Genomic DNA, 14,837 nt, shown 5'->3' on the forward strand with positions numbered 1-14,837 from the left:
AATAAACAGTGTCAATAACAATCCCCAAACCCTCACTCAGAGAAAATGCACAGTGTCAATAACAAGCAACGGCCCCCTCACCCACAGAAAATAAACAGTGTCAATAACAATCCCTGACATCGTCACCCACAGAAAATAAACAGTGTCAATAACAAAACCCCGAACCACTCACCCACACAAAATAAACAGTGTGAATAACAAGCAGCGACCTCCTCACGCACAGCAAATAAACAGTGGCAATAACAATCCCCAAACCCTCACCCAGAGGAAATAAACAGTGTCAATAACAGTCCCCGACCCCCCTCACGCAGAGAAAAGATACAGTGTCAATATCAATCCCCGAACCCCTCACACACAGAAAATAAACAGTGTCAATAACAATCCCCGACTCCGTCACCCAGAGAAAATAAACAGTGTCAATAACAAAACCCCGAACCACTCACCCACACAAAATAAACAGTGTGAATAACAAGCAGCGACCTCCTCACGCACAGCAAATAAACAGTGGCAATAACAATCCCCAAACCCATCACCCACAGAAAATTGTATCAATAACAATCCCGGACAACATCACCCACAGAAAATAGGCATGTTCATAAAAATAACTGACCCCCTCACTCACAGTAAATAAACACTGTGAATAACAATCCCCAAACCCCTCATCCGTAGAAAATAAACGGTGTCAATAACAATCCACAAACCCTCCCCAGAAAAAATAAACAGTGTCACTAACAATCCCCGACGCCCACACCCACAGAAAATAACAGTCTATAACATTCCCATCACCCTCACCCACAGAAAATAAACAGTGTCAATAACAATCCCCGATCCCCGCACCCACAGAAAATAATGTGTCAATAACAAGCGCTGACCTCCTCACGCACAGAAAATAAACAGTCAATAACAATCCCCGACAACATGACCCACACAAAATAAGCAGTTCATAACAATCACTAACCCTCTCACTCACAGAAAATAAACAGTCAATAACAACCCCGACCACCACAAACACAGAAAACAAACAGTGTCAAAAACAATCCCCGACCTCCTCACCCACAGAAAATAAACACTGTCAATAACAATCCCTGACCCCATCAACCACAGAAAATAAACACTGTCAATAGCACTCCCTGACCCCTTCACCCACAGAAAAATAAACAGTGTCAAAAAAAATCCACAACCCCCTCACCCACAGAAAATAAACGGTCAATAACAATCCCTGACTCCCACACAAACAGAAAATAAACAGTGTCAATAACAACCCCCGACCCCCTCAGCCACAGACAATAAAGAGTCAGTAACAATCCCCGACACCCTCACCCACAGAAAATATACAGTGTCAATAACAAACAACGACCCACTCACCCACACAAAATAAACAGTGTGAATAACAAGCAAAGACCCCCTCACGCACAGCAAATAAACAGTGTCAATAAACAATCTCCGAACCCCTCACCCACAGAAAATAAACAGTGTCAATAACAATCACAGACAACATCACCCAGAGAAAATAAGCATTTTCATAACAATCCCTGACCCCCTCACTCACAGAAAATAAACAGTCAATAACAAACACCGAGCACCACAAACACAGAAAACAAACAGTATCAATAACAATCCCTGAACCCTCACACACAGAAAATAAACAGGGTGAATAACAATCCCCGACGCCCTCACCCACAGAAAATAAACAGTCAATAACAATTCCCGACCACCACAAGCACGGAAAACAAACAGTGTCAATAACAATCACCGGACACCTCACCCACAGAGAATAGACAGTGTCAATAACAATCCACAAACCCTCACCCAGAGAAAATAAACAGTGACAATAACAATCCACGACCCCCTCACCCACATAAAATAAACAGTCAATAACAATCCCCGACACCCACGCGCACAGAAAATAAACAGTGTCAATAACAATCCCCGAACACCTCACCCACAGAAAATAAACAGTGTCAATAACAATCCACAAACCCTCACCCAGAGAAATTAAACAGTGACAATAACAAGCCACGACCCCCTCACCCACATAAAATAAACAGTCAGTAACAATCCCCGACACCCACGCGCACAGAAAATAAACAGTGTCAATAACAATCCAGGGCCCCCTCACACACAGAAAATATACAGTGTCAATAAAAATCATCGACCCCCTCAGCCAGAGAAAACAAACAGTGTCAATATCAATCCCTGACACCCTCACCCACAGAAAATAAAGTGTCAATAACAATCCCCGACCACCTCACGCACAGAAAATAAACAGTGTCAATAACAAATCCCGACAACATCATCCACAGAAAATAAGCATTTTCATAACAATCTCTGACCCCCTCACTCACAGAAAATAAACAGTCAACAATAATCCCCGACCACCTCAAACATGGAAAACAAACTGTGTCAATAACAATCCACAACTCCCTCACCAACAGAAAATAAAACACTGTGAATAACAATCCACAAACCCCTCATCCATAGAAAATAAACAGTGTCAATAACAATCCCTGATCCCCTCGGCCACAGAAAATAAACAGTGTCCATAACAGTCCCCGACCCCCTCACACACAAAAAACAAACAGAGTCAATAACAATCCCAGACAACATCACCTGCAGAAAATAAGCATTTTCATAACAATCCCTGACGCCCTCAACCACAAAAAATAAACAGAGTCAATAACAGTCCCCGACCCCCCTCACCCACAGAAAATAAACAGTGTCTATAACAGTAGTCGACTCCCTCACCCACAGAAAATAAACACTGTGAATAACAATCCACAAACCCATCATCCATGGAAAATAAACAGTGTCAGTAACAATCCCCGACGCCCTCACCCACAAAAAATAAACACAGTGAATAACAATCCACAAACCCCCTCATCCATAACAAATAAACGGTGTCAATAACAATTTCGACCTCCTCACTCACAGAAAATAAGCAGTGTCATTAGCAATCCGCGAATCCTCACCGACAGAAACTAAGCAGTATCAATAACAATCCCCGACCCCCTCAGCCACAGAAAGCAAACAGTGTCAAAAACAGTCCCCGACTCCCACACCCACTGAAAATAAACAGTGTCAATAACAATCCCCGACCCCCTCACCCACTGAAAATAAACAGTGTCAATAACAATCCCCGACCACCTCACACACAAAAAATAAAGTGTCAATAACAATCCCGGACCCCTTCACCCACACAAAATAAGCATTTCAAAACAATCCCTAACCCCCTCAATCACGGAAAATAAATAGTCAATATCAAACCCCGACCACCACAAACACAGAAAACAAACAGTGTCAATAACAATCCACGGCTCCGTCACCCAGAGAAAATTAACAGTGTCAATACCAAAACCCGACCCACTCACCCACACAAAATATACAATGTGAATAACAAGCAACGACCCCCTCACGCACAGCAAATAAACAGTGTCAATTACAGTCCCCGAACCCCTCTCCCACAGAAAATGAACAGTGTCAATAACAATCCCCAAACCCTCACCCTCAGAATATAAATAGTGTCAATAACAATCCCAGAGAACATCACCCTCAGAAAATAAGCATTTTCATAACAATCACTGACCCCCTCACTCACAAAAAATAAACAGAGTCAATAACAAACCCCAACCACCACAAACACAGAAAACAAAGTGTCAATATCAAACCCTGACCCCTCACACACAGAAAATAAACAGTGTCAATAACAATCCCCGACTACCACAAACACGGAAAACAAACAGTGTCAATAACAATCCACAACGTCCTCACCAACAGAAAATAAACAGTGTTAATAACAATCCCCAAACCTCTCATCCATAAAAAATAAACAGTGTTAATAACAATCCCAGACCCCCTCACCCACGGAAAATAAACACTGTGAATAACAATCCCCAAACCCTCCATTCATAGAAAATAAACAGTGTCAATAACAATCCCCGACCCCCTCACCCACAGAAAATAAACAGTGACAATAACAATCCACGACCCCCTCACCCACAGAAATTAAACAGAGCCAATAACAATCACCGACCCCCTCACCCACAGAAATTAAACAGTGTCAAAAAATATCAACGACCCCCTCACCAACAGAAAATAAACTGTGTCAATAACAATCCCCGACCCCCTCACCCACGGAAAATAAACTGTCAATAACAATCCCCGACTCCGTCACCCACAGAAAATAAAGTGTCAATAACAATCCCCGACAACATCACACACAGAAAATAAACTGTGTCAATAACAATCCCCGACAACATCACCCACAGAAAATAAGCATTTTCATAACAATCTCTGACCCATCACTCACAGAAAATAAACAGTCAATAACAATCCCCGACCACCACAAAAACGGAAAACAAACAGTGTCATTAACAATCCACAACCCCCTCACCAACAGGAAATAAAACACTGTGAATAACAATCCACAAACCCCTCCTCTATAGAAAATAAACAGTGTCAATAACAATCCCCGACCCCACTCAGCCACAGAAAGTAAACTGTGTCAATAACAATCCCCGACCCCCACACCCGCTGAAAATAAACAGTGTCAATAACAGTCCCCGACCCCCTCACACACAGAAAATAAAGTGTCAATAACAACCCCAGACCCCATCACCCACAGAAAATAAACAGTGTCAATAACAATCCCCGACCCCCTCACCCACGGAAAATAAACAGTCAATAACAATCCCCGACACCCACACGCGCAGAAAATAAACTGTGTCAATAACAATCCCGGACCCCCTCCACACAGAAAATAAAAAGTGTCAATATCAATCCACGACCCCCTCACCCACAGAAAATAAACAGTGCCAATAACAATCCCCAACTCTGTCACCCACAGAAAATAAACAGTGTCAGTAAGAAACCCCGACCCACTCAACCACACAAAATACACAGTGTGAATAACAAGCAACGACCCCCTCACGCACTGCAAATAAACAGTGTCAATAACAATCCCAGACAACATCACCCACAGAAAATAAGCATTTTCATAACATTCCCTGACACCCTCACTCACAGAAAATAAACAGTCAATAACAAACCCCAACCACCACAAACATAGAAAACAAACAGTATCAATAACAAACCCTGACCACTCACACACAGAAAATAAACAGTGTCAATAGCAATCCACAACGCCCTCAACAGCAGAAAATAAACACTGAGAATAACAATCTCCAAACCCCTCATCCATTAAAAAATAATAGTGTCAATAACAATCTCCGACCCGCTCACCCACAGAAATAAACACTGTGAATAACAATCCACAAACCCATCATCCATGGAAAATAAACAGTGTCAGTAACAATCCCCGACGCCCTCACCCACAAAAAATAAACACAGTGAATAACAATCCACAAACCCCCTCATCCATAACGAATAAACAGTGTCAATAACAATTTCGACCTCCTCACTCACAGAAAATAAGCAGTGTCATTAGCAATCCGCGAATCCTCACCGACAGAAACTAAGCAGTATCAATAACAATCCCCGACCCCCTCAGCCACAGAAAGCAAACAGTGTCAAAAACAATCCCCGACTCCCACACCCACTGAAAATAAACAGTGTCAATAACAATCCCCGACCACCTCACACACAAAAAATAAAGTGTCAATAACAATCCCGGACCCCTTCATCCACACAAAATAAGCATTTCATAACAATCCCTAACCCCCTCAATCACGGAAAATAAATAGTCAATATCAAACCCCGACCACCACAAACACAGTCACAAACAGTGTCAATAACAATCCACGGCTCCGTCACCCAGAGAAAATGAACAGTGTCAATACCAAACCCCGACCCACTCACCCACACAAAATATACAGCGTGAATAACAAGCAACGACCCCCTCACGCACAGCAAATAAACAGTGTCAATTACAGTCCCCGAACACCTCTCCCACAGAAAATGAACAGTGTGAATAACAATCCCCAAACCCTCACCCTCAGAATATAAATAGTGTCAATAACAATCCCAGAGAACATCACACTCAGAAAATAAGCATTTTCATAACAATCACTGACCCCCTCACTCACAAAAAATAAACAGTCAATAACAAACTCCGACCACCACAAACACAGAAAACAAAGTGTCAATATCAAACCCTGACCCCCTCACACACAGAAAATAAACAGTGTCAATAACAATCCCCGACTACCACAAACACGGAAAACAAACCGTGTCAATAACAATCCACAACGTCCTCACCAACAGAAAATAAACAGTGTGAATAACAATCCCCAAACCTCTCATCCATAAAAAATAAACAGTGTTAATAACAATCCCCGACCCCCTCACCCACGGAAAATAAACACTGTGAATAACAATCCCCAAACCCTCCATTCATAGAAAATAAACAGTGTCAATAACAATCCCCGACCCCCTCACCCACAGAAATTAAACAGTGTCAAAAACAATCAACGACCCCCTCACCAACAGAAAATGAACAGTGTCAATAACAATCCCCGAACACCTGACCCACAGAAAATAAACAATGTCAATAACAATCCACAAACCCTCACCCAGAGAAAATAAACAGTGACAATAACAATCCACGACCCCCTCACCCACAGAAATTAAACAGAGCCAATAACAACCCCCGACCCCCTCACCCACAGAAATTAAACAGTGTCAAAAACAATCAACGACCCCCTCACCAACAGAAAATAAACAGTGTCAATAACAATCCCCGAACACTTGACCCACAGAAAATAAACAATGTCAATAACAATCCACGACCCCCTCACCCACAGAAAATAAACAGAGCCAATAACAATCCCCGACCCCCTCACACACAGAAATTAAACAGTGTCAAAAACAATCAACGACCCCCTCACCAACAGAAAATAAACAGTGTCAATAACAATCCACAAACGCTCACCCAGAGAAAATAAACAGTGACAATAACAATCCACGACCCCCTCACCCACGGAAAATAAACTGTCAATAACAATCCCCGACTCCGTCACCCACAGAAAATAAAGTGTCAATAACAATCCCCGAGCACCTCACGCACAGAAAATAAACTGTGTCAATAACAATCCCCGACAACATCACCCACAGAAAATAAGCATTTTCATAACAATCTCTGACCCATCACTCACAGAAAATAAACAGTCAATAACAATCCCCGACCACCACAAAAATGGAAAACAAACAGTGTCATTAACAATCCACAACACCCTCACCAATAGGAAATAAAACACTGTGAATAACAATCCACAAACCCCTCCTCTATAGAAAATAAACAGTGTCAATAACAATCCCAGACCCCACTCAGCCACAGAAAGTAAACTGTGTCAATAACAATCCCCGACCCCCACACCCGCTGAAAATAAACAGTGTCAATAACAGTCCCCGACCCCCTCACACACAGAAAATAAAGTGTCAATAACAACCCCAGACCCCATCACCCACAGAAAATAAACGGTGTCAATAACAATCCCTGACCCCCTCACCCACGGAAAATAAACAGTCAATAACAATCCCCGACACCTACACGCGCAGAAAATAAACCTTGTCAATAACAATCCCGGACCCCTTCACCCACAGAAAACATACAGCGTGAATATCAATCCCTGACGGGCTGACCCACAGAAAATAAACAGTGTCAATCACAATCCCGGACCCCCTCCACACAGAAAACAAAAAGTGTCAATATCAATCCCCGACCCCCTCACCCACAGAAAATAAACAGTGTCAATAACAATCCCCGACCCTCCCACCAACAGAAAATAAACGCTGTCAATAACAAGCAACGACCCCCTCACACACAGAAAATAAAGGGCCAATAACAAACTCCGACCCCCTCACCCACAGACAATATCAGTGTCAATAACAATCCCCGACACCCACGCGCACAGAAAATCAACAGTGTTAATAACAATCCCCAACCCCCTCACACAGAAAACCAACCGTGTCAGTAACAATCCCAGATCCACTCATCACAGAAAATAAACCGTCAATAACAATGCCCGACTCCCTCACCCAGAGAACATAAACAGCCTCATTAATAATCCACGAACCCCTCACACACAGAAAATGAACAGTGTCAACAACAATCCCCAAACCCTCACCCAGAGAAAATACACAGTGTCAATAACAAGCAACGGCCACCTCACCCACAGATAATAAACAGTGTCAATAACAATCCTCGACCCCCTCACCCACAGAAAATAAACAGTCAATAACAATCCCCGACACCCACACGCACAAAAAATAAACAGTGTCAATATTAATCCGCGACCCCCACACCCACAGAAAATAAACAATGTCAATAACAATACCCGACCCCCTAACGGACAGAAAATAAACTATGTCAATAACAATTCCCATTAGCTCAGCCAGAGAAAATACAGATTGTCATTAACAAGCAACGACCCCCTCATCCATTGAAAATAAACAGTGACAATAACAATCCCCGACCTCCTCACCCACAGAAAATATCAGTGTCAATAACAATCCCAGACCACCTCACCCACAGAAAATAAATAGTGTCAACAACAATCGCTAACAACATCACCCACAGAAAATAAGCATTTTCATAACAATCCCTGACACCTCACTCACAGAAGATAAACAGTTAATAACAAACCCCGATAACCACAAACACAGAAAACAAACAGTGTCAATAACAAACCCTGACCACTCACACACAGAAAATAAACAGTGTCAATAACAATCCCCGACCCTCCCACCAACAGAAAATAAACGCTGTCAATAACAAGCAACGACCCCCTCACACACAGAAAATAAAGGGCCAATAACAAACTCCGACCCCCTCACCCACAGACAATATCAGTGTCAATAACAATTCCCGACCACCTCACCCACAGAAAATAAACAGTGTCAATAACAATCCCCGACCCACTCATCCACAGAAAATAAACAGTGTCAATAACAATCCCCGACCCCCTAACGGACGGATAATAAACTATGTCAATAACAATCACCGAACCCCTAACGGACGGATAATAAACTATGTCAATAACAATTCCCACCCCTCAACCAGAGAAAAAACACAGTGTCAATAACAAGCAACGACTCCCTCATCCACAGAAAATAAACAATGTCAATAACAATCCCCGACCCTCCTACCCACAGACAATATCAGTGTCAATAACAATCCCCAATCCACTCACCACAGAAAATAAACAGTCAATAACAATCCCCGACACCCTCACCAGAGAACATAAACAGTGTCAATAACAATCCGCGAACCCCACACCCACAGAAAATAAACAATGTCAATAACAATCCCGATCCCCTCACTGACAGAAAATAAACAGTGACAATAACAATCCCCGACCTCCTCACCCACAGAAAATATCAGTGTCAATAACAATCCCAGACCACCTTCACCCACAGAAAATAAACAGTGTCAATAACAATCCCCGACCCCCTCACTGACAGAAAATTGACAGTGTCAATAACAATCCCTGGCCACCTCACCAACAGAAAATAAACAGTGTCAATAACAATCCCCAACCCCACGCCCACAGAAAATAAACAGTGTCAATAACAATCCCCGACCCCCTCACTGACAGAAAATTAACAGTGTCAATAACAATCCCTGACCACCTCACCAACAGAAAATAAACAGTGTCAATAACAATCCCCAACCACACGCCCACAGAAAATAAACAGTGTCAATAACAATCTCCGACCCCCTCACCCACAGAAAATAAATAGTGTCAACAACAATCGCTAACAACATCACCCACAGAAAATAAGCAGTTTCATAACAATCCCTGAACCCCCACTCACAGGAAGTGAACAATGACAATAAAGAAACAACGACCGAGTCACCAACAGAAAATAAACAATATCAATCACAATCCTTGACCAATCACCCACAGAAATAAACAGTGTCAATAATAATCACCGACCCCCTCACTGACAGAAAATAAACAGTGTCAATAGCAATCCCCGACCCCCTCACCAATAGAAAATAAACAGTGCCAATAAAAATCCCTGACCCCCTCACCCACAGAAAATAAACATTGTCAATATTAATCCGCCACCCCCACACCCACAGAAAATAAAAAATGTCAATAACAATCCCCGACCCCCTCACTGATAAAAAGTAAACAGTGACAATAACAATCCCCGAACCCCTCACCCACAGAAAATATCAGTGTCAATAACAATCCCCGACCGCTTCACCCACGGAAAATAAACAGTGTCAATAATACCCGACCCCCTAACGGACGGAAAATAAACTATGTCAATAACAATTCCCACCCCCTCAACCAGAGAAAATACACAGTGTCATTAACAAGCAACGAACCCCTCATCCACAGAAAATAAACCATGTCAATAACAATCCCTGACCATCACCCACAGAAAATCGACAGTGTCAATAACAATAAGCAAACCCCCACACCCACAGAAAATAAAGAATTTCAATAACAATCCACGACCCCCTCACTGACAGAAAATAAACAGTGACAATAGCAATCCCCCACCCCCTCACCCACAGACAATATCAGTGTCAATAACGATCCACGACCACCTCACCCACAGAAAATAAACATTGTCAATACAATCCCCGACCCACTCACCCACAGAAAATAAACAGTGTCAATAATACCCGACCCCCTAACGGACGGAAAATAAACTATGTCAATAACAATTCCCACCCCCTCAACCAGAGAAAATACACAGTGTCATTAACAAGCAACGAACCCCTCATCCACAGAAAATAAACCATGTCAATAACAATCCCTGACCATCACCCACAGAAAATCGACAGTGTCAATAACAATAAACAAACCCCCACACCCACAGAAAATAAAGAATTTCAATAACAATACACGACCCCCTCACTGACAGAAAATAAACAGTGACAATACAATCCCCCACCCCCTCACCCACAGACAATATCAGTGTCAATAACAATCCACGACCACCTCACCCACAGAAAATAAACAGTGCCAATAACAATCCCCGACCTACTCACCCACAGAAAATCAAGAGTGTCAATAAGAATCCCCGACACCCTCACCCACAGAAAATACACAGTGTCAATAACAAGCAACGGCCCCCTCACCCACAGAAAATAAACAGTGTCAGTAACAATCCCTGACCTCCTCACCCTCAGAAAATAAACAGTCAATAACAATCCCCGACACCCACACGCACAGAAAATAAACAGTGTCAATATTAATCCGCGACCCCCACACCCACAGAAAATAAACTATGTCAATAACAATTCCCACCAGCTCAACCAGAGAAAATACACAATGTCATTAACAAGCAACGACACCCTCATCCACAGAAAATAAACAATGTCAATAACAATCCCCGACCCTCACACCCACAGATAATATCAGTGTCAATAACAATACCTGTCCACCTCACCAATAGAAAATAAACAGTGTCAATAACAATCCCTAACCCCTCAACCACAGAAAATAAACAGTGTCAATAACAATCCCCAAACCCTCACTCAGAGAAAATACACAGTGTCAATAACAAGCAACGGCCCCCTCGCCCACAGAAAATAAACAGTGTCAATAACAATCCCCGACCCACTAACCCACAGAAAATTAACAGTGTCAATAACAATCCCCAACCCACACACCGACAGAAAATAAACAGTGTCAATAACAATCACCAATCCCCTCATCCACAGAAAATAAACAGTGTCAATAACAATCCCAGACCCCCTAACGGACGGAAAATAAACTGTGTCAATAACAATCCCCGACCCCCTAACGGACGGATAATAAACTGTGTCAATAACAATTTCCACCCCTCAACAAGAGAAAATACACAGTGTCAATAACAAGCAACGACTCCCTCATCCACAGAAAATAAACAATGTCAATAACAATCCCCGACCCTCTCACCCACAGACAATATCAGTGTCAATAACATTCCCCGACCACCTCACCCACAGAAAATAAACAGTGTCAATAACAATCCCCGACCCACTCACCCACAGAAAATAAATAGTGTCAATAACAATCCCCGACACCCTCACCAACAGAAAATAAACAGTGTCAATGACAATCCCCAACCCCTCACCCACAGAAAATAAACTGTGTTAATAACAATCCCCGAACCCCTCACTCACAAAAAGTGAACAGAGACAATTAAAAAATCCGGACCACCACACCAACAGAAAATATACAGTATCAATAACAAACCCCAACCCCCACACGCATAGAAAATAAACAGTGTCAATAACAATCATTAATCCCCTCATCCACAGAAAATAAACAGTGTCAATAACAATCCCCGATCCCCTCATCCACAGAAAATAAACAGTGTCAATAACAATCTCCAAACCCTCTCCCAGAGAAAATAAACAGTGTCAATAACAATCCCCAACCCCCTCACCAACAGAAAATAAACAGTCAATAACAATCCCCGACACCCACGCGCACAGAAAATAAACAGTGTTAATAACAATCCCCAACCCCCTCACACAGAAAACCAACCATGTCAGTAACAATCCCAGATCCACTCATCACAGAAAATAAACCGTCAATAACAATGCCCGACTCCCTCACCCAGAGAACATAAACAGCCTCATTAATAATCCACGAACCCCTCACACACAGAAAATGAACAGTGTCAACAACAATCCCCAAACCCTCACCCAGAGAAAATACACAGTGTCAATAACAGGCAACGGCCACCTCACCCACAGAAAATAAACAGTGTCAATAACAATCCTCGACCCCCTCACCCACAGAAAATAAACAGTCAATAACAATCCCCGACACCCACACGCACAAAAAATAAACAGTGTCAATATTAATCCGCGACCCCCACACCCACAGAAGATAAACAATGTCAATAACAATACCCGACCCCCTAACGGACAGAAAATAAACTATGTCAATAACAATTCCCATTAGCTCAGCCAGAGAAAATACAGATTGTCATTAACAAGCAACGACCCCCTCATCCACAGAAAATAAACAATGTCAATAACAATCCCCGACCCCCTCACCCACAGACAATATCAGTGTCAATAACAATCCCCGACCACCACACTCACAGAAAATAAACAATGTCAATAACAATCCACGACCCCCTCACTGACAGAAAATAAACAGTGACAATAACAATCCCCGACCCCCTCACTGACAGAAAATAAACAGTGTCAATCACAATCCCCGACACCCTCACCAACAGAAAATAAACAGTGTCAATGATAATCCCCAACCTCTCACCCACAGAAAATAAACAGTGTTAATAAAAATCCCCGAACCCCTCACTCGCAGAAAGTGAACAGTGACAATTAAAAAATCCGGACCACCACACCAACAGAAAACATACAGTATCAATAACAATCCCCAACACCCACACGCATAGAAAACAAACAGTGTCAAAAACAATCATCAATCCCCTCATCCACAGAAAATAAACAGTCAATAACAATCCCCGACACCCACGCGCACAGAAAATAAACAGTGTTAATAACAATCCCCAACCCCCCTCACTCACAGAAAACCAACAGTGTCAATAACAATCCCCGATCCAATCATCACAGAAAATAAACAGTCAATAACAATGCCCGACTCCCTCACCCAGAGAACATAAACAGCGTCAATAATAATCCGCGAACCCCTCACACACAGAAAATAAACAGTGTCAACAACAATCCCCAAACCCTCACCCAGAGAAAATACACAGTGTCAATAACAAGCAACGGCCCCCTCACCCACAGAAAATAAACAGTGTCAGTAACAATCCCTGACCTCCTCACCCTCAGAAAATAAACAGTCAATAACAATCCCCGACACCCACACGCACAGAAAATAAACAGTGTCAATATTAATCCACGACCCCCACACCCACAGAAAATAAACTATGTCAATAACAATTCCCACCAGCTCAACCAGAGAAAATACACAATGTCATTAACAAGCAACGACACCCTCATCCACAGAAAATAAACAATGTCAATAACAATCCCCGACCCTCTCACCCACAGACAATATCAGTGTCAATAACAATCCCCGACCACCTCACCCACAGAAAATAAACAGTGTCAATAACAATACCTGTCCACCTCACCAATAGAAAATAAACAGAGTCAGTAACAATCCCTAACCCCTCAACCACAGAAAATAAACAGTGTCAATAACAATCCCCAAACCCTCACTCAGAGAAAATACACAGTGTCAATAACAAGCAACGGCCCCCTCACCCACAGAAAATAAACAGTGTCAATAACAATCCCCGACCCACTAACCCACAGAAAATTAACAGTGTCAATAACAATCCCCGACCCCCTAACGGACGGATAATAAACTGTGTCAATAACAATTTCCACCCCTCAACAAGAGAAAATACACAGTGTCAATAACAAGCAACGACTCCCTCATCCACAGAAAATAAACAATGTCAATAACAATCCCCGACCCTCTCACCCACAGACAATATCAGTGTCAATAACATTCCCCGACCACCTCACCCACAGAAAATAAACAGTGTCAATAACAATCCCCGACCCACTCACCCACAGAAAATAAATAGTGTCAATAACAATCCCCGACACCCTCACCAACAGAAAATAAACAGTGTCAATGACAATCCCCAACCCCTCACCCACAGAAAATAAACTGTGTTAATAACAATCCCCGAACCCCTCACTCACAAAAAGTGAACAGAGACAATTAAAAAATCCGGACCACCACACCAACAGAAAATATACAGTATCAATAACAAACCCCAACCCCCACACGCATAGAAAATAAACAGTGTCAATAACAATCATTAATCCCCTCATCCACAGAAAATAAACAGTGTCAATAACAATCCCCGATCCCCTCATCCACAGAAAATAAACAGTGTCAATAACAATCTCCAAA

The sequence above is a fragment of the Mobula birostris genome, chromosome 6 (assembly GCF_030028105.1).
Source record: "Mobula birostris isolate sMobBir1 chromosome 6, sMobBir1.hap1, whole genome shotgun sequence".
Classification (NCBI taxonomy): domain Eukaryota; kingdom Metazoa; phylum Chordata; class Chondrichthyes; order Myliobatiformes; family Myliobatidae; genus Mobula; species Mobula birostris.